Source organism: Hylobates moloch, unplaced genomic scaffold (genome assembly GCF_009828535.3).
Source record: "Hylobates moloch isolate HMO894 unplaced genomic scaffold, HMol_V3 SCAFFOLD_1, whole genome shotgun sequence".
Taxonomy (NCBI): domain Eukaryota; kingdom Metazoa; phylum Chordata; class Mammalia; order Primates; family Hylobatidae; genus Hylobates; species Hylobates moloch.
Window position 1 is genome coordinate 125438818 of NW_026652276.1, and position 11130 is coordinate 125449947.

Genomic DNA, 11130 nt, shown 5'->3' on the forward strand with positions numbered 1-11130 from the left:
TTCTATGAGACAAATCAGACTACTTTCAGAGGCTTTCTTTTTTTGTTCTTTTGTTATAGAAAACTTTATGTATATACAGATTTAAAGAGCCTGTTAGGTAGTGGATACCCATGTTAGCTATCATCTGTATTCAACAGCTATCGAAAGCGTTAATTTGTACTGATGTTGAAATATTATTACTGATCAAGGTTTTTCAATACTTATGATTGTGGTCCATATTTTTTCTCCAACTTAAAAAATAGATTTGCCACTAGATGGTGCTAAATATTCAGAGGCCAATTTGGACAAGCTCCATTAAAGCCATTGAGCATCCTGGGTTTGATGGTACGGTCTTGATTTTTGTTTTTTTGCCGTAAGTATACTTGGACTTCATGTTTTTATTTTTTAATGAGGACACTAAAGAGGTTGAAGTTAAGTCTTCACTTGTCCTTAGAGTGCTTACAAAGCGATGATAAAGATATATATATATATATACTTAATAGCTACTAGATGAAAAGTCAAAGGACAAACCAAAATCATACCTAAAATAATCCCAAGCCCTTGCATTTGTGTATCTGACTCTTTTTTTGTAAGACTGACTCTAATCATGCCTCAAGAATTCCGCACCTTCTGCTTAATTTCTCTTTCCACATATTTCTCAAGTGCCTTTGGCCATAACTTCTAAGATAGCTCTAGTTCTGAAATGATACTGTTTATAATATGCTAATCAGGTATTGGGATGTTGACAGCATTCTAAATATGCTTAGTGTCACTTTGAAGCCATCAAATAAGCTTCTGTGTAGGACATATTGAAACAAAACATTCTCTATCACAATTGTTTTACATTTGCTGCTCATGTCTATGTGACAGTTTTGCTGTCTGTGTTAGAGAGTCAAGTGGAAATCTAATCTTTCAAGACTGGAAACTACTAGGAGCAAATATAAAACATACCCTTGCTAATTAGTACTTAAAACATCTTCACTCTTTTTTAAAAAAAAATAGTAGGTTGGCTCTGCAAATCCCACAGTTCACTTTAAACAGACATAATTAACTGTAATTAATAAAGTGAATAAGAACTTCTAATTAAATCATAATAACTACCTTGGTTACAGCCAGAAAGATGCATGAATTTCTCCTCTCAAGGAGTTATGAACTAGGTACTTCTTGTTGCTGTGCTCTCTGTAAAATTCACTAAGTGAAGGGTATATGTGTTTTTTTTCTGGATTTAATCCAGAAAAAGTGTATTGGAGTGCAGGGTTCACTTTTAAGAGTGTGTTCTTTTGTGAGTGTCTCAATTAATGTCTTTACCTCCCACTCCTGTAATTTGGTGAAGGCAGTCAAGATATAATTGTAGCTTTCCTAACCCACACTGTTCTGAGTTTTCCCAAGCCCTAGATGTCACTCAGTGCTAAAATAAAGTACTGAGAAATGTAAAACTTTCTGGTTGACAATTGCAAGAATATTTATGCTAATATAAGGTGGTGGCAGTGAGGGCTTGTGATTTTCAAATGTTTTTTCAGAATGGATTTATCAGCCTTTATGCAGATGGATAATTTGTGTGGTGGAAAAATGTGTGCTTGATGGTGTAACCTTCAAGCCATATCTAATTGCTAAATGATTTAATCAGTGAGAACTGATAATGGACTTTTAAAACATACTCTAGGTTAGCTTAGTGTCCTTTAAAACCGGGAACCAAAGATCATGTGTAAGTATGGTATGCTATTTATGATTCACATCTCACAGCCACTAACAATTTATACAAATGATTAGCATAATAAAGTTGTCGTAGCTAGTTGGCTGGCGTCATTGTTGGCCCATGGCAGCCTACTGCATCAACTCCAAACCTTTACTATGGTTATGTATAGGAGGCTTTGCATTGCCTTTTGTCCTATGAGTCTCAAAGGTATTATATAAATATTAGTGGGTGACAAGTTTTCAATATCTGTATTGAATTATAACAAGGAAACCTTGAATTACAACAAGGAAACCATGGCATTGAGAGGTTTGTCATTTATACCAATGAGCCGGGTTTATACCTCTGCATCTGTAAATTGTGTATCAGTTTTCACATTTGAGATTTAAAAAGGTAGTCTTGCCTGTAAGAACAAGTTGGTTAGCAAGCAGTGAGTTCCTGGAAAAAAAAGAGTTTAAGTTGGTTGTATTGACATTACTGAAATTAATTATTACTGAAATTAACCTTTCTGATTTACCTACTGGCTAAACGTTTGTTTTTCGTATTGTCTGTGATGCCATAAATGTGTTTTGACTTTGCAAAGTCAATTTTTCTACAGATTATGCTTTAATATTTCTGGACTTTCATCCTGTATTAATCTAATTAATAAGTGATCTTGGTAGTTTTTCTACTGATTTGAGCTAACATAGGTGCTTTCTGGTTTTGGTAAAATGTCTGAGAATGCAGAAGAGATTATCCTTCTCTTGCTGTGATTTGGAAACTCACTTCCCTAAATGAAAGAGCCACTATCTACCTTTGTATTAGTCATCTGTGGCAACTGGTGATTTTAGATGGTCACATGAGTCTTGGTGCCTTTTGCTGTGGTGTGTCTGCTTCAGATTGCATTTCCATTTCACAGCCCTTTTGTAGGGTAGTGCATTTATGTGGGAATGTTTACAGATGATTAATATTTAAATAGAAATGTGCCATGGAAGGACTTTTTAAGGAAAAGAAGCTGAGATGGAATACTGAGTGTGAGGGCAGCCAGATCTTTTCTTGTGGAATTCCAGAATTTTCAGGAAAGCCCTGACAGCTTTACCATTCATTTCAATTAGAAGAAGCTGGCAATTGTCATTTATGAAGTTTGGAAAGAAATTTTAATCAAATAAGTTTCCAGCTGGGTACGGTGGCTCATACCTTAATCCAGCACTTTGGGAAGCCGAGGCAGGCGGATCACTTGAGGTCAGGAGTTTGAGACCAGCCTGGCCAACATGACGAAACCCTAATACAAAAATTAGCTGGGCGTGGTGACACGTGCCCCTGTAGTCCCAGCTACTCGGGAGGCTGAGACAGGAGAATCACTTGAACCAGGGAGGCAGAGGTTGCAGTGAGCCGAGATCGTGCCACTGCACTCCAGCCTGGGCCACATAGTGAGATTCTGTCTCAAAAATAAGTTTCCATGTGATGTAATATGCTTAATTAAAATTATGAATATGTTAAGCATACAGAAGAATTTAGAGAATAACATAACAAATACCCACGTACCTATCATTTACTGATATCAGATTCTTATATTTTTCCATATTTGCCAGGCTTTTTTTTGTTTTGTTTTGTTTTTTGTTTTTTGAGATGGAGTCTCACCCTGTCGCCAGGCTGGAGTGCAGTGGCATGATCTCCATTCACTGCAGCCTCCACCTCCCAGGTTCAAGTGATTCTCCTGCCTCAGCCTGCCGAGTAGCTGGGACTATAGGCGCGCGCCACCACGCCGAGTTAATTTTTGTATTTTTAGTAGAGATGGGGTTTCACCATTTTGGCCAGGATGGTCTCGATTTCTTGACCTTGTAATCTGCCCGCCTCAGCTTCACAAAGTGCTGGGATTACAGGTGTGAGCCACTGTGCCCGGCCAGGCTTTTCTTTTTTGTAAAGAAAGAAAACAGAATGGATACAGTTGAAGCACCCTGTGTAATCTTCCCTGATTCTCTTTTTCTGTCTTCCTTCCTGCTCAGAAATAACCACTGTCTATATATATACATATATATACACACATATATATGTATATATAAACATTTTTATTTTTATTTTATTATATATGGATGTAGCCTACACACACACCATCATACCTTACATATCATTCTACAGTTTGCTTTTTATTAGTTTAGCCTTGTGATTTTGAACTATAGTCATGTTGATATTTGCAGTTTGGTCATTCATTTTAGCTGCTGTGTAGTATTCCATTGTATGCTTCTATTATAGTTTATACATTTCCTGATGATAGTCAAGTTTCTGGTTAATTTGCTTTTATAGACAATGGCAGTGATTATCTGATATGGTTTGGTTCTGTGTCCCCACCCAAATCTCACCTTGAATTACAATATTCCCCATATGTCAATGGCAGGGCCAGGTGGAGATAATTGAATCATGGGGGCGGTTCCCCCCGTACTGTTCTCGTGATAGTGTGAGTTCTCACAAGATCTGATGGTTTTATAAGCATCTGGCATTTCCCCTGCTGGTTCATTCTCTCTTTGCCTCTTTACCGTTCATTTCAATTAGAAGAAACTGGCGATTGTTATTTATGAAGTTTGGAAAGAAATTTTAATCAAGTAAGTTTCTGGCCGGGTGCGGTGGCTCATACCTTAATCCCAGCACTCTGGGAAGCCAAGGCAGGCTTCCATGTGAGATGTGACTTGCTCTTCCTTGTCTTCCGCCGTGATTGTGAGGCTTCCCCAGTCCTGTGGAACTGTATGTCGATTAAACCTCTTTCTTTTGTAAATTTGCCCAGTCCTCGGGTATGTCTTTATCAGCAGCGTGAAAATGGACTAATACAATATTCTTGCACAAGTTTCCTTTCGTATTTGTAAGGGAGTTGCTGTAGGCCCTGGGGTCTAGGATATATATGCAGAACTGCAATTGCTAGGCTGAGGGGTATATGCATTTTCAGTTTTACTAGTACTGCCAAATTTTTCTGTAAAGTATTTGGATTAATTTACATTCCCAGCAGTGGTATATAAAACTGTGTTCCAGATGTTGGTCACTCTTGGTTTTATCAGACTTAAATTTTTGGCATATGATTGGTATGTAATGACTTTTTATATTTCTCTAATTTGTATTTGCCTTGGCATTAATGAGTGTAAGCACCATTCATTCAACAGATGAATTGAGGACTGCCCAGTGACAGGCCAAGTCCCATTTGCATACATTCTAGTGAAGGGAAATGGAAAATGAATAGATGTGAAAATGCATAGTATCTTAGATGGTAATAAATGCTGTGGATAGAGAGAGAAGAGAGCATGTGCCATGTGGATAACTGGAGGAAGAACATTCCTAGCAGAGAGAATACCAAATAAGACCCTCATGTGTGACATGCTCATAGAACTGCAAGGAGATCAGTGTGACTGGATTAGAGGGAGTAAGGAGGTAAGAAGAAGGAGATGAGGGGAGACAATAGAGAGGCCATAGTGAAGACTTTGTCTTTTACCTTGAATGTGATTCCATCTGAAATTTGTGGGTTTTCAGCAGAGGAAACAGTCTTATTTAGGCTTTAAAAGGATCACACTAGTTGCTCTGTTGAGAGGGGACTCTAAGGGAGGAAGCAGGAAGTTTATTAGGACGCTGCTGTTACGATCCAGGGAAGAGATGATGGTAACTTAGTCTAAGTGTGGACAATGAAGGTGGCGAAAAGTGGTCAGTCTAGATCTAGATATATTTTGAAAGTAGAATCAACAAAATAAGCTGATGTATAGCTGGGAAGTGTGAGAAAAAGTACAAGGTTTTTGGCCTGGCAGATAGAAGTCTGGAGTTGCCATTCATTGAAAGGGATCTGTGGCAGAAGCAGGTTTGAGGAAGAGGGAGAAGCCTGGGTTTAATCTTGAACAAGCAAGTTCCAGGTGCCTGCTCAGCATTCAGGTTGAGATGTGGACTACGCAGGTGATAACATGAGCCTGGAGTACAAAGAGGCCTCAGAGGAATAAATGTCAGTATAGAGGAGTGGCTTAAAGCCATGAGATGGGATGAATGAGTGAGTGTAGAGAGAGAAGAGAAAGTCCAGAGTGAGCCCTGGGCTATTCCAGTGTTTAGAGTTGGGAGGATAAGGCTTACCAATAACAGAGATTGAAAAGAATTGCTCAATAAGGAGGAGAACCAAGAGTGAGTGGTGTGTCATGGAAACCTAGTATAGATGCTGTTTCAAAGAAAGGACTGCTCAGCTGTATGGAATGCTTTAATAGATTGAGTAAAATGAGCGCTGAGAATTGACCTTTGGTTTTAACAATATGGAGGTCATTAAAGACTTTCACAGGAGTTGTTTTGGTGGAGCGGTGAGGAACTAAAAGTTAAGTTGGTGTATTCTCAGAGAAAATGGGAAAACAGGAATTGGAGATGGCATTTTTTAAGAGTTTCTTTCCAAAGAGGAGTAGAGAAATGGGACCATTGTTGGAGGAAGATATGGGATTAAGAGTGCCTTTTTTTTTTTTTTTAAAGATGGGAGCTGTTATAGTGTTTTTGATGGTGATGTGAATAATATAGCAGAGGGGGAAATTGATGATTCATGAGATGGGAGAATTGCTGGAATGTGGCTGAGGAGATGAAAGGAACTGGGATCTAGTGTACAATGGCGGGGTTGGTCTTAGTAGGAGCACAGAGCATGCATCCATAGAGGCAAAGGGAAAGAGTACTTTGGCAGGTGAACTGGTAGATCCTTGTTGCTGTTATTTTATCTTAGTGAATTAGGAAGCAAGATCATCTGCTGAGCCTAAGGAAAGCAGAGGAGCTGTAGAGGTAAGAAGAGGAAAAGTTGTGACCTAGTCAACCAGGAGACTAAAATGGTGTGTGATTACAAGGCTGTACCAAGGTCCACTTGGAGTCAGCTGTCATAAGTGTCTAGCAAGGTCAGTCAGTAGAGTTATGTTTGTTTTTTTCCTCCAGCTAAATTCACTTGTGTGGATTAGGTAGAGAGTAGGATTTATCCAGGATTGGGGTTCCTGGTGATAATGATAGAGGAAGATGAGGTATGATAGTTGAGGGTATATTCGAAGGAGGGAAACTGAGTCTTAACGGTGGATCTAGACTCTAAGCTGGGTGAAGGACGGTGAAAAGATGGTAGGATCAGTGGATTATGGAACTTTAAAAATTATGGACTTTAAAAATGTTGGAGTGATGATATTTGAGGAGGGAAATTGAAAAGATAAGGGATGGCAGGAGAGTGGGATGCTAGAAATTGAGATTGTGGAGAGTGTCAGCTATTGGTAATGACAAGTTCTGGGGTATGATTGTGGGAATGAACCGCCGAGATCAAGTGGAGTACTGGATTATGGGAGGAGAGGATGTGGTCAAGGATGATCTCTACAGATACTAAAATCATTATGCATTTGACAAGAACAATGTTGGAGAGAGTGTCATAGCCAGGAGCTAAAATCTTTAAGGATTAAGGTTGGGGGTATCCTAATCCTGCAACAAGGTGGATTAGGGATGGGTGCAGTGATAATATAAGACTTGAAGCTGGGATCTTAGGGAGGTAGATGAGATAGTGATTTGGAAATGGCAGTGAGAAAGGAGAACACCTGCCCTGTCTCCAGGCCTGCTGGGAAGAGGGATGTAAGAGAGAAGACAGCTGTGACTAAATAAGGCTGCAGTGGAGAGCCAGGTTTCAGTTGGAAGTGGCTCTCAGCCCTGGTTGTACATTAAAATTGCAGGGGAGGGCTTGTAAACATACTATTTCCTGGTCCTAGCCCCTGGACATTCTGACTCAGTCTGAGGTGGAGCTTGGACATAGATAATTTATTTTTAAAAAACTGCCAGGTGATTATAATATGCCATTACATTTAAGTCAGGGTTGTATCCCAAGCAGGAACCTTCAGAGAAGAGGTTGAGTAGTTGGGAATGATGGACATGCATTTCTGAGGGTATAGGGAAAGGGGTTTGAGAGGGGTGGGGCATCTTTACAAAGTTTATTGGTCCTTTGGATTTCCTATCTTGTGAATTGCCTAGTCATACTCATGACTCTTTTTTCTGTTGGTAAATGTTTGATTTGTTGTTTATTTTGGTTTGAGCTTTTTATTGAAGTATTACGTGAATACTGAAAAATACACATCTGTACACCATGAAATGAGAACATTTCTAATAGCCAGAAGTTGCACTTGTGCCCCTTTCTGTCCACTGTCCCTTCTGCTGGGGATGGTGTTTTTTTTGTTGTTGTTGTTATTGTTTTGTTTTTTAAGACAGGGTCTCGCTGTGTTGCCTAGGCTGTAGTGCAGTGACGCGATCATGGCTTGCTGTAGCCTTGACCTCCTGGGCTGAATCGATCCTCCCAGCTCAGCCTCCCAAGTAGCTGAGACCACAGGTGCTGCCATCGTGCCTGGCTAAGATTTGTATTTTTTGTAGATACAGGGTTTCACCATGTTGCCTAGGCTGGTCTTGAACTCCTGGTCTTAAGTGATCTGCGTGCCTCGGCCTCCTAAAGTGTTGGGATTATAGGCATGAGCCACTGCGTCTGGCCTAGGAAAGTTTGATTTTTAAAAGAAACTTTTATTAACTTGGTGATTATCAGTTTCTCTCAGGATCGAATGTGAGACAGAGGCTGGCAGGCCCATCACAGAGGATTAGATGGTTGGATAATTCCCAGGCTGTGAGATATGGGTGATATCTCTCTCTGAGTCTTTGTGTGAGCCATGCTAAGCTGGGGGCCACAGCTGAGGGGAGCTTAAACCAAGTTACAGGGTAACTTCCAGGTCCATTGCCGAGACTGATGTTGGTACGCAGATGAGCCTTTGCTGAGGCACAAGTGGGTGCGATTCCTCCTGGACACCTGGGCAGGTGATTTTGGTTGCAGGCTCTGGACCAAAAGGCTGTAGTCAAACCGTTTGGAATGGGGCTGTTTCTGAGTTTGAACCTGGGAGCACAATCAGCAGGTCTGCTACCTGAGTGCTGACTTACAGTTTCAGAATAGCCTTCCTAGGTCTTGGGCTCTACCTTGGTTTCATAACTGCCTACCTGAATCCTGAGGCTCTCACAGAGAGACTTTTTTCTGTGGTTGGGTGCAGAATTCTTGTTGTCAGAGGATAGAGCAGGTGTCCTCTTATTCTGCCATCTTGCTGAGGTCCTAGTGTAATTTTTTATGTGACTGGGAGGCTTAAATTCACCCAAAGTTTGTCTCCTCAGCAGACTATATGTTAGAGCTACTAGAAAGGTAGAATTTATGATTCTGACTTTCTGCATTTGTTTACTTCTGGACAGGAAAATGTTATATTGATGATAGTTTCTTTCTTTTCTTTTCTTTTCTTTTCTGTCAAGGTCTTGTTTTGTCACCCAGGCTGGAATGCAGTGGCACGATTATAGCTCACTGCAGCCCCAAACTCCTGGCCTCAGGGAGCAATCCTTCCACTGCAGCCTCCAGAGTAGCTGGACTATATATAGGCATGTACTGTCGCGCCTGGCCAATTTTCTTTTCTTTTTTTTTTTTTTTTTGTTTTTTTTTGTAGAGATGAGGTCTTGCTATATTGCCCAGGCTGGTCTTTAACTCCTGGCCTCAAGTGATTCTCCTGCCTTGGCTTCCCAAAGAACTAAGATTACAGGTGTGAGCCACCATCCCTGGCCTGATGATGAATTTCTTGATTCTTTTGTAGGGCCCTCCTTCTTGCACTGTCCATTAATTTTCCAGTTATAGGGAAGAGGATGGTGGGGAGCCAAGATGGCCGAATAGGAACAGCTCCGGTCTCCAGCTCCCAGCCCGAGCGACACAGAAGACTGGTGATTTCTGCATTTCTGCTTGAGGTACCGGTTTCATCTCACTAGGGAGTGCCAAACAGTGGGTGCAGGACAGTCGGTGAAGCGCACTGTGCGCGAGCCGAAGCAGGGCGAGGCACTGCCTCACTCGGGAAGCGCAAGGGGTCAGGGAGTTCCCTTTCCTAGTCAAAGAAAGGGGTAACAGACGGCACCTGGAAAATCGGGTCAGTCCCACCCTCATACTGCGCTTTCCCAACGGGCCTGGAAAACGGCACACTAGGAGATTGTGTCCCGCACCTGGCTCGGAGGGTCCTATGCCCACGGAGTCTCGCTGATTGCTAGCACAGCAGTCTGAGATCAAGCTGCAAGGCGGCAGCGAGGCTGGGGGAGGGGCGCCCACCATTACCCAGGCTTGCTTAGGTAAACAAAGCAGCCAGGAAGCTCGAACTGGGTGGAGCCCACCACTGCTCAAGGAGGCCTGTCTGCCTCTGTAGGCTCCACCTCTGGGGGCAGGGCACAGACAAACAAAAAGCAGGAATCTCCAGAGACTTAAACGTCCCTGTCTGACAGCTTTGAAGAGAGTAGTGGTTCTCCCAGCACGCAGCTGGAGATCTGAGAACGGACAGACTGCCTCCTAAAGTGGGTCCCTCACCCCTGAGCAGCCTAACTGGGAGGCACCCCCCAAGAAGGGAAAGACTGACACCTCACTGGGCCAGGTACTCCTCTGAGACAAAACTTCCAGAGGAACTATCAGACAGCTGAATTGGTGGTCTCACGAAAATCCGCTGTTCTGCAGCCACCGCTGCTGACACCCAGCCAAACAGGGTCTGGAGTGGACCTCTAGTAAACTCCAACAGACCTGCAGCTGAGGGTCCTGTCTGGTAGAAGGAAAACTAACAAACAGAAAGGACATCCACACCAAAAACCCATCTGTACATCACCATCATCAAAGCCCAAAAGTAGATAAAACCGCAAAGATGGGGAAAAAACAGAGCAGAGCACCTCTCCTCCTCCAAAGGAACGCAGTTCCTCACCAGCAATGGAACAAAGCTGGATGGAGGATGACTTTGACGAGTTGAGAGAAGAAGGCTTCAGAGAAGGGCTTAAAGGAGATGGAGGAGCTGAAAGCCAAGTTTCGAGAACTACGTGAAGATTGCAGAAGCCTCAGTAGCAGATGCGATCAACTGGAAGAAAGGGTATCGCAGATGGAAGATGAAATGAATGAAATGAAGCGAGAAGGGAAGTCTAGAGAAAAAAAGAATAAAAAGAAATGAACAAAGCCTCCAAGAAATTTGGGACTACGTGAAACGACCAAACCTACGTCTGATTAGTGTAACTGAAAATGACGGGGAGAATGGAACCAAGTTGGAAAACACTCTGCAAGATATTATCCAGGAGAACTTCCCCAATCTAGCAAGGCAGGCCAACATTCAGATTCAGGAAATACAGAGAATGCCACAAAGATACTCCTCGAGAAGAGCAACTCCAAGACACATAATTGTCAGATTCACCAAAGGTGAAATGAAGGAAAAAATGTTAAGGGCAGCCAGAGAGAAAGGTCGGGTTACCCACAAAGGGAAGCCCATCAGACTAACAGCTGATCTCTCAGCAGAAACTCTACAAGCCAGAAGAGAGTGGGGGCCGATATTCAACATTCTTAAAGAAAAGAATTTTCAACCCAGAATTTCCTATCCAGCCAAACTAAGCTTCATAAGTGAAGGAGAAATAAAATACTTTACAGACAAGCAAACGCTGAGTGATTT

General features: G+C 42.0%; 1 protein-coding gene across 7 annotated transcripts in view; it reads left to right on the top strand.

Annotated features, from left to right (window-relative positions):
- The window catches only part of LOC116812506 (cytochrome c oxidase assembly factor 1 homolog), a 94896-nt gene that overhangs the window by 29274 nt on the left and 54492 nt on the right, over positions 1 to 11130 (top strand). For 2 of the 7 annotated variants that reach the window (XM_032758249.2, XM_058445426.1), the window contains exon 2: positions 9268 to 9415. The exons of the other annotated variants lie outside the window; for them this stretch is intronic. The gene's annotated coding sequence lies outside the window, so the exon portion shown is untranslated. The remainder of the gene's footprint in view (positions 1 to 9267; positions 9416 to 11130) is intronic. 7 annotated transcript variants of the gene reach the window in all.